General features: G+C 38.8%; 1 pseudogene; it reads left to right on the top strand.

The window, feature by feature from the left end:
* Positions 1–8995: 8995 nt before the first annotated feature.
* LOC119810445 lies at positions 8996–9638 on the top strand (annotated as a pseudogene).
* Positions 9639–10073: the final 435 nt, after the last annotated feature.

Genomic DNA, 10073 nt, shown 5'->3' with positions numbered 1-10073 from the left:
GCAATCTACAGATACACTGTAATGCCCATCAAATTTCTAGCAAAATTCTTCACAGACCTCAAAAAAATACTCAACTTCTTATGGAAAAGCAAAACAAAACCAAAACAAAACCAAAACCAAAACAAAACAAAACCACAGGATAGCCAAAAACAATCCTGTATAATAAAAGAACTTCTGGAGGCATCACAATCCCTTACTTCAATCTCTGCTACAGAGCTACAGTACTGAAAACAGCCTGGTATTTGCATAAAAACAGACAGGATGATGAATGGAACTGAATCGAAGACCCAGGTATCAATCACACACCTATGGACACCTGCTATTTGATCAAGACGCAAAAAGCATAAAATGGAAAAAAGAAAACATATTCAACAAATGGTGCTGGCATAACTGGACATCGATATGTAAAAGAATGAAAATAGATCCATATCTATGGCCATGCACAAAACTCAAGTCCAAATGGATCGAAGACCTCAACATAAAACCAACCACACTGAACCTTATAGAAGAGAAAGTTGGAAGTACGCTTGAACACATTGTCACAGAAGATCACTTTCTAAATATAACCCCAGTAGCACAGACACTGAGAGAAACAATTAATAAATGGGATGCCTTGAAACTGAGAAGCTTCTGTAAAGCAAAGAACATGGTAAATAAGACAAAACGGCAGCCTACAGAAGGGGAAAAGATTTTCACCAACCCCACATCAGATACAAGGCTGATCTCCAAATTTTACAAAGAACTCAATCGGTCATCAAAAACCAAATAATCCGGCTGGGCGGTGAAGGTGCATGCCTTTAATCCCAGCACTCGGGAGGCAGAGGCAGGCGGATCTCTGAGTTCGAGGCCAGCCTGGTCTACAAGATCTAGTTCCAGGACAGGCTCTAGAAACTACAGGGAAACCCTGTCTCTAAAAACCAAAAAAAAAAAAAAAAAAAAAACCAAAAAACAAAACAAATAATCCAATAAAAAATATGGATTGAAACAGAGAACTCTCAACAAATGAGTCTAAAATGGTTGAAAGACACTTAAGGAAATGCTCAACATCCTTAGCTTTAAGAGAAATGTAAATCAAAACAACTCTGAGATTCCATCTTATACTTGTCAGAATTGCCAAGATCAAAAACACTAATGACAGCTTATGCTGGAGAGGATGTGGGTTAGCGGTAACACTCCTCCATTGCTGGTGGGAACTGGCACAGCTGATTTGGAAATCAATATGATGATTTCTTAGAAAAATATTGAACAACCTACCTCAAGACTTAGCAATACCACTTTTGGTATATATCCAAGAATGCTCAATCATACGACAAGGACATGTGCTCAACTATGTTCATAGCAGCATTATTGGACATAGCCAAAACCTGGAAACAACCTAAATGCCCCATGACTAAAGAATGGATAAAGAAGATGTGGTACTTTTACACAATGGAGTACTACAGAGCAGAAAAAAATAATGGCATCTTGAAATTTGAGGGCAAATGGATGGAGCTAGAAAACATCATATTAATTGAGGTAACCCAGACCCATAAAGGCAAATATCATATGTAGCCACTCTTAGGTGGCTTTTAGACATAAAGCAAAGAAAATCCAGCCTACAATTCACAATCCCAGAGAACCTAGACAACAAAGAGGACCTTAAGACGGACATACATGAATCTAACCTACACGGGAAGTCAAAAAACACAAGATCTCGTGAGTAAATTGGGAGTGTGGGGGTAAGGGAAGAGTAGAAGGGCAGGGGAGAGAAAGGGAGGAGAGTGGAGAAAAATACATGGCTAAATAAAAGCAAGAAAAAAGGCAAAAATTATATTTGACTTTAAAAATAAAATATTTTAAAAAATGAAGTATATCTAAAATCAGTAATTCTGAAAATTAATGTTTCTATATCTGCTGCTAACATTGAAATATAGTTGAATTTTAGTCTTAACAATATTTCAGAAAATGACTGTAGAGCTCAACCCTTTTTGGAGCTTAGCCCTCAGGAGAAAATGTATTTTTCACCACCTTTTAATGTACTTCTAAATAGGAACACAGTGAGTATGAATCATGGAAAACAAGTATCTGAATGTTCATAAAATTTTGATACTAGCATCTTATCATGGACTTTGCTATTTCCCATCTGTAGTAAACAACACAAACAACTCATTTTACTGTGCCTAATTCCCTCCAACCCCTGGAAACTCACAATTTATATTTAGTTCTCCTGAGAGATAAAGATATAGTTTATTACTTATGGATGTTAGAGAAAAAAATTAAACATTATAAAGCACTTTCTATTATTAGAATTTTAGAATTGTTTTACATTAGAGATCACTTCTTTCTTTTGAAAACTTTCTTCTTGAATACTATTATGAATGGTGGGATGCCTTTATTTAGAATACAGGCAACATGTGAGGATACAGAAAGTCTTACAAAATTCAAGTATGGTGTCTATTAGAGGTTGCCCGCTTTTCTGGCCCCATCATTCTCAGCTCTGAGCTTTTCTGTTCAGATGAGCTCACTCCTCTGTTCTACAGTGTTCACTTCAGTCAGGAAGTGGAATAATCCCCACTTGCAAGCTCCACTCTTTCTCTTTTGCTTAAAGCCCCTTTCTCCTATCAGAAATTCCTGCAGCCATGTTTGTTTGATCTTTTCCTCTTCCATCCACAGCCCCCACCATAATTCTCGGCCCCTCTCAGTAAATTTAAGAAATCCTAGAAGGCAAATACTGTTAGACATCCTTTGAACAACTTTCAATTTTCTGACCTCCAAGGCATCAAGAGTTAATGGCATTGGAGAGGCTGTCAGCTCAAATCTCCTAATGTACTGGCACGAAGTCAGTCAGTTCCCATTCAACAGAATCAGGACTATCAAACTAATTACTAACATCCCAACCTTGTCACACCACCAGTTTGGCTGCTGGTAATTTGCAGAGTACACAAGCAAATACAATTCTTAATACATTTGTCCCTTCTCTGATGCTTTCCTTCTCTCAAGCTCTGGGGATCTTAAGGATAGAACCATCCTATTTGATAAATGTACTTTCCAATCTTTTTTAGGTTATAACGTGATTAATGCCTTTTATCTTCAGAGGTGTATATAAGCTGATTTTAAATATTCCATGGATATGGCAAACTCTATCTTTTCCACTAAAAGGGTAAACACTCTCTGTATACAATCATGTTTATGTTTTAAACAATATCTTCTTCATAACTTTACCTGATCAAAATTTTTGTTAGATTTGTTTGTTTCTGAAAATAATTTATCAAAATTGACTACTATACCTTTCTTCTTAAAGCTATATATACTTATATACTGCGTTTAATTGTCCACACATATTTATGAAACATTGCATTTGCTATAATTACCCAGTATTTCTCTGATTCCTGATTACAGCTTTTAATATTTGTAAAGGAAAAGTATGTCAAACTGATCCCTGTAAGAATATTCAAAACAGCTTTTTGTAAACAACTTTGAATTCCTGACGTAGGCGTAAACAATTTTCTGACAAAATAACGGGATTAAGATCTTTTGAAAACCAATTACTCAATGACCCAGATGGCTGCCCATCTCAGTCTAATGATTGTCAAACAGATGTTCTTTTTCTGTTTGTTTCATTTATAAAGTATTTATACATATAAATAAATGTTTTAACTGGCTTGTTTTATGTCTTCTTAGGAACAATCTTGCAATAACACTTTGATACTGTGGCAAACTTGTGGCAGGAGTTTTAACGTTTAGGGCATCCTGTATCTGATATTCATATAGTTATAGGCCAATGTTTAGGCTGAATATGAGTGCTCTTCATTGATGATTGTGATTGAAGTTTGACCCACAGATTTCTGCTCTAGACACGTGATAGAGCCTTCGGGAGGTGGACCTAGTGGGAGGTCTTTGGCCAGAAGAAAAGGAACAAATGCCTTAGGAAGCATATTTGTTTGTGTACTTGTGCTTGTAAGAACATTCTCTTGGACTCCTTGGCAGTTCTTATAGTTATGACATTGATAGCACTTATTCTGTCCTGGCTTCGTATTCCAGACTCTGGATGACTCCTTCTACCTGTGTTTCAGCTGTATTGCACCACCACTGGCCTCACCAAAGGTCTAACCAATTACAACCAATTCGACTTTAAACATCTAATTGTGGACCTGAGCTAGTCACTTAATTATAGTCATGAAAGTTGCCTCATACATACTGTTTACTCACTTTTTCTTTCTTTTTGTCATTTTTAATTTTAATAATAAAAAATCACATAACTGCCTTCTGTTGGTATAAGAGAGTGGAATGGGCATTAATTAGGTTTGTGGCATTCTCCAAAAGTCTGGTCTTAACAACAAATTTATTTGTAGTTGGTATGGTGAGTAGATATACCTATATACATTCATACACACACATGTTTATATATGTATCATCCCATCATGAGCTGGTTTCTGTCAGACTGACTAATCAGCTCTTCATTTGAAAAGAGCAGTTATATCTGAGTTCAGAAATGAACAAGGGTGTGGACCACAAGGAAGGTGATGAGCAGATTATCTCATCTTTTATGAAATTGATTTCTTTTGCACTGACACTGCTTTGCATTATCAATTCCTGATTGTGGCTGTATTGGGATGGAAAGGGGCTATGACTTATGGCAGAGAGGCGATAATTTATTTGTGATCTAACAAGTAAACCTTGCTGAAGATCAGAGTGTAGTGCTTAACTACTAGTTAGCTGTAGAGGTCAGGCAGTGGTGGCATATACCGTTACTCCAGCACAAGGAAGTCAGAGGCAGACAGACATGTTATGTTCGTACTCCTTTAGTTATCATAATCCCCAGTTATACCAAGTGTCTTCTCTCACTAGACTAGTGTGCCAAGCCTTCTTGATAGTCAGAAAGAGAGAGGACTCTTTTTACATAATGTGGTTAGTGAATAAAGGATTAGAAGCTAGCTGATGCACCAAGATGTCTATTAGTAGTCCCTTGCCAATTTAACTAGTAAGTATACATAATCAGAAATAATACCCTTAAAATATGATCTTCAGGAATTCAGATTTTTCAGGATATGAAGTCTTGTCCATTCTGCCAGATGAACTACCTGTATCAACAGAAGTACTTGATGTTCACATAAAATGGATAGTGTAGAAGAGAAAATGGTGATTTCTAACTCACTCACTGTAGAGTTGCTGAAGCAAGAAGATGCACAAAAGAGAAGAGGATGTCAGAGTTTACTACTCACAGTCTATCTACTGAAAAGAGGTGTTGGTTTCCCAAGAGGATGTAAATGTTTGCTGAGTCGATTACATGTGACCATCCCTTTCGACTTCCCTCAACCAAGGGAGCTTCCCTGGCTATGGTTATAATCCTGTACTAGGGCATTCCATGTCTAACCTCTGGTCAATGTATAAATTCAGACCCTTCTGCTAACTCAGGACATCTCTGAAATACCACTTTAGTTGTAGAGTGTTTCTAAGGAATGACTGAGACCTACTATATAAGAAGTGTGTCCTCTGCCTAATTCTGATTCTCCAAATCCATAAAGGTGCTACTTCAAAGTAAAGTCCGTAGAAAGCATTTGCACTTAGTTCTCTGAATATGTTTTCTAGAGAAATTGTGTCAGACTATTAATTTGCCTTTAAAATTACAGACAATTATATGTTTAGCCTTGTTTGTTTCTTTTGAGCCTTTCTATGTATCCCAAGCTGGCTATGAACTGTCCAGCTCCTTGTTTCATAAGTTAGTCTACTCTGGACTTAGCAATAGGTAGAACATGATGCTTATTAAGATCCTGTAATTCTGCTGCCTCAGTCTCCCACGTACTGGGATCATAGGTATGTCAAACCATGTCTCACTGATTGTTTGCCGATATTTCATTACCCAATATATACATGTATTTAATTATCATGTAGTATTCTATAAATATGTACAATATTTTATGGCAATTCAAAAAATTATATTGCATGTTAAAACTAGCTTAGCTCCCAAAAGTAAATTGAGCAATTGATTATTTAGTAAATGTAAGATTGTGAGCAATCAGAAAAGTTAATATACTCCTACTCACCTTATTTTCCCCCCTTTTGCCTAAATAAGCTTGCTTTCTTGATTTATCAAAGAATTCAGTCTATGGCTATACTACATGGAGCATGCCTGGTCTTGTCTAAAAAAAAAATTGATTCAATTTTCTAATTCCTAACCCATAAAAGTGTGCTGTTATCTTTCTGTCTGGATATCTTCTGACTAATAATAGATTGAATGGATTTTATCTTACTTTATTACTATAATTGACAGACCACTAAGTAGAACCTGAGATCGTTAATAAGGCACAATATCACCAAATTTGTTACAAGATAAACCTATTCCATTCAGGCTTCACACATTACTAATTATGTGTCTAGCTGCCTTTTTTTTTATGACAGAGTTATGGCTAGATTTGTTCTAAGGGACAAAGCCCTAAATGTTCATCAACCGGCCAGACGAGAAGTCGCCTTGTAAAACACATTAGTATTGTGTTAAGAAGTGCACACCACTGCTGGTCTCAACATTATGCTATAATACTTTTTGCTTGCATGTAGGAGGTATTGTCTCCTTATGTGAGCAAAAATCATGTGATCTGATAGTTTATTATTGTTAGTTCAGGTACAGAACAATAATAATAATGTACATTTCAAAAAGCTGGAAAAACAGATGGTCTTGAAGATGTTTGCATGAAGAGAAAATTGAGTTGTCAGGTCATAAATGTATTCAACTTAACTTAAACATTAGGCAATTGTATACATATACCAAAACAGTATGCGGAATCCTACTAATACTTATAGATTTTATATTCTTATGTATAGGTTAAAACAAATAGAAGAACAAAATAAATTAAGCACATAATTAAAAATAAAAACTCATGTAACTTTGTGAAATAATTACACTCGCACGCATTCCACAGAATTACCTTTAGCAATAGCTTATTTGAATTTATTAACACTGTAACTGCAAAGAAAAATTTTCCAAGATAAGATGATACGCAAGTAACACAGTCCATGTAGGATGAACTACAGATGTCGCAGAATGCAGAAGCAGACCATAATATACGTGGTCAGCTGATTTCTGAGAAACATTACTGTGTGTGCAGGAAAGAATATTTTATCTCTTCATTAGATGGCGTCTTAGCTTCATTTTCTGTTGCTGTGATAAAACACCACGGCAAAACCAACTGAAAAGGCAACAGGTTTACCTTGTCTTACAGCTAAAGGCTAGAGCTCCTCATGGCAGGAAGTCACAGCAGCAGAAACTTGAAACAGCTACTCACATCACACCCACAACCAGGAAGCAGACAGTGATGAATGCTGAGACTGCTCAACCCCTTCTTCAGCTTACACAGTCCAGGATCCAAGCCAGGGGATGGTGCCATCCAAATGGGTGGGTGTTCCCAGCTTAGTCAAGGCAATCAACATGATTCCTGAAGGTCCATGAGCCCATCACCCAGGTCAACCAGATTCTATGAAACTGACAGAAAACTGTCATTGATAGTTATTTGCTAAAAGGGAAAGAACCCTGCCTCCAACCTCGCACTGAATATCCAAAGTCTACTCAAGATGCTTTGCTGAGATAAAAGTGCCAGAGGAAGGAAAGGAAAAGGTTGATTAATTTATTAGAGCAAAAGAAAGGGGAGCAGTTTTTATGATAATGGCATATCCAAAGAAATCTTTACTAGGTCAGAATCTATTAAGCATTAAATGAGAAAAACATTAAAACTAGATTATATTAAGGTTATAATTATTCTCTTCTCCCTGTTTCCCCAGATCCAATCCCCGTATCCCCAGATCTGCAGCAGCTCACCTATGGCAGCCTTGCTTACCCCAGCTCCGATCTCTCATCTGTGGATCCCAGAGATCTTCTGCCTTCTAACCACCCTACCCCCACTCTTTGTTTTTTTCCCATCCCCAGATGACATCCCCTGAGAGCCATAGCTCCTAGGGTAATGAGTGGGCTGAAGGTGGATCCACATCTCTCCTGTTGCTCCTGATATCCAATTCTCCACTCTCACTTTCAGCTCTATAGCAGAAAGCTGCTGTGGTATCCAGCCTTTCCTCCCCATTCCCATTTGCAAAACAAAGAATCCCAAAAATCTTATCCTGCAACCTTCCTTCCCCTGTGTCACGGAATCAGATAAGCTAAACAAAGATCTTCACCACTTCCTCCTCACCTCAGAATCCAATTTCCTAGTCTTGTGCTTAGTACTGCAACAGGACACCAGCCACAGCCTTCTTCCTTCATGCCCATATCCCTGTGGATCCTACAGAACGTCTTCTAACCTTCCTGCTTCCACTTGTCACTTTATCTCAGCCCAGGCAGGTACCCCCTGCTAACCCAGTGGCCATGCCTGTTAGAGAAGCAGGCATGTTTTCAGTACCTTTACTTCTCCATCTGTTCCTCAGTTCTGAACCCCAAGTCTCATTTCCAGCCCTGTATCAGAACACATGTGGCAGCCTTCCCAGCCTTTCCTGCTTCCATCTCCTGTGGCTCACACAGAGCTTCCCTTTCTAACTTCTCTCCCCCAACTTGCTGCATTTCCCTAGTAGATGTTCCTGTCACTCCTCCTAGACAACAAGTGTGCTGAAGGTAGGAGACCCACACTTTTCCTACTGCTCCTGAGATCCAGTCCCCCAAGTTTTGTCCCAATCTCTGCAGCGGGAAACCTGCTGAGGTCTCCCTTTTCTCTCTGATCCCATCCCGAACAGATCAAAAAGACTGTCTTCTCTAACACTGAATCTCCCAGCTTAACCCAGTATCCCAGCCTCGGACCCCTGCAGGCATTATCTGCAAACACATCAGCTGAACAGGCAAGGAAAGCAGGTAACACACACCCATCACACTTTCTGAAAATCCTGAGAGGAAACAGAAACCAAGGAATAAAACCACCCATCCACCAAAGACAAAAGCATCTAGGGCTATAATTACCAAAATCCAGACTCCTAGACATGAGCATAAGAACACAATCAAGCTCTTTTCCTCCAGCGTGCTACCTAGGGTCCTATTGTCATCATGGGTCGCCGCCCCGCCCGGCGTTACCGGTATTGTAAGAACAAGCCGTACTCAAAGTCTTGCTTCTGCCGAGGTGTCCCTGATGCTAAAATCCGCATCTTTGACTTGGGACGGAAGAAGGCAAAAGTTGATGAATTCCCGCTTTGTGGCCACATGGTGTCAGATGAATACAACAACTCTCTTCCGAAACTCTGGAGGCTGCCCGTATTTGTGCCAAAAATACATGGTAAAGAGTTGTGGCAAGCATAGCTTTCATATTTGAGTGAGGCTTCACCCTTTTCATGTCATCCGAATCAACAAGATGTTGTCCTGTGCTGGGGCCGACAGGCTCCAGACAGGTATGCGTGGTGCCTTTGGGAAGCCCCAGGGCACAGTGGCCAGGGTTCATATTGGCCAGGTCATCGCGTCCATCCGCATTAAGCTGCAGAATAAGGAACATGTGATTGAGGCTCTTCGTAGAGCCAAGTTCAAGTTCCCTGGTCTCCAGAAGATCCACATCTCAAAGAAATGGGGCTTTACCAAGTTTAATGCAGATGAATTTGAAGACATGGTTGCTGAGAAGCGACTGATTCCTGATGGCTGTGGGGTCAAATATATTCCTAATCGTGGTCCCTTGGACAAGTGGCGAGCCCTACACTCCTGAGGGCTTTCACGGTGCTCTCCTGTACCCTACCAAATCATGTTCAGTAATAAATCTTACATACAGTCTGCTTATGAAAAAAAAAGAACACAATCAACAGACAGGGCAATATGTCTCCACTGGAGCCCAGCTATCCTACCAAAGCAGGCAATGAATACTCCAGCACAGCAGAAACACAAGAAAAGTACCTTAAAACCGACTCTATGAAGATGATAGAGGTCCTTAAAGAGAAAGTAAAGAATTCCCTTAAAGAAATCCAGGAAGAAAAAAAAAACTCAAAATTTGGAGGAAATGAATAAATCCCTTAAAGAAACTCAAGAAAACACAAACAATTAGTTGAAGAAAATTAAAAAAACCGGTTCAAGACCTAAGCATGTAAATCGAATCAAAAAAGAAAACATAAACTGAGGGAGTCCTGTAAATTAAAAGTTTAGGAAT

The sequence above is a fragment of the Arvicola amphibius genome, chromosome 3 (genome assembly GCF_903992535.2).
Source record: "Arvicola amphibius chromosome 3, mArvAmp1.2, whole genome shotgun sequence".
NCBI classification, from domain to species: domain Eukaryota; kingdom Metazoa; phylum Chordata; class Mammalia; order Rodentia; family Cricetidae; genus Arvicola; species Arvicola amphibius.
This window is presented reverse-complemented; position numbering and strand designations above follow the sequence as displayed.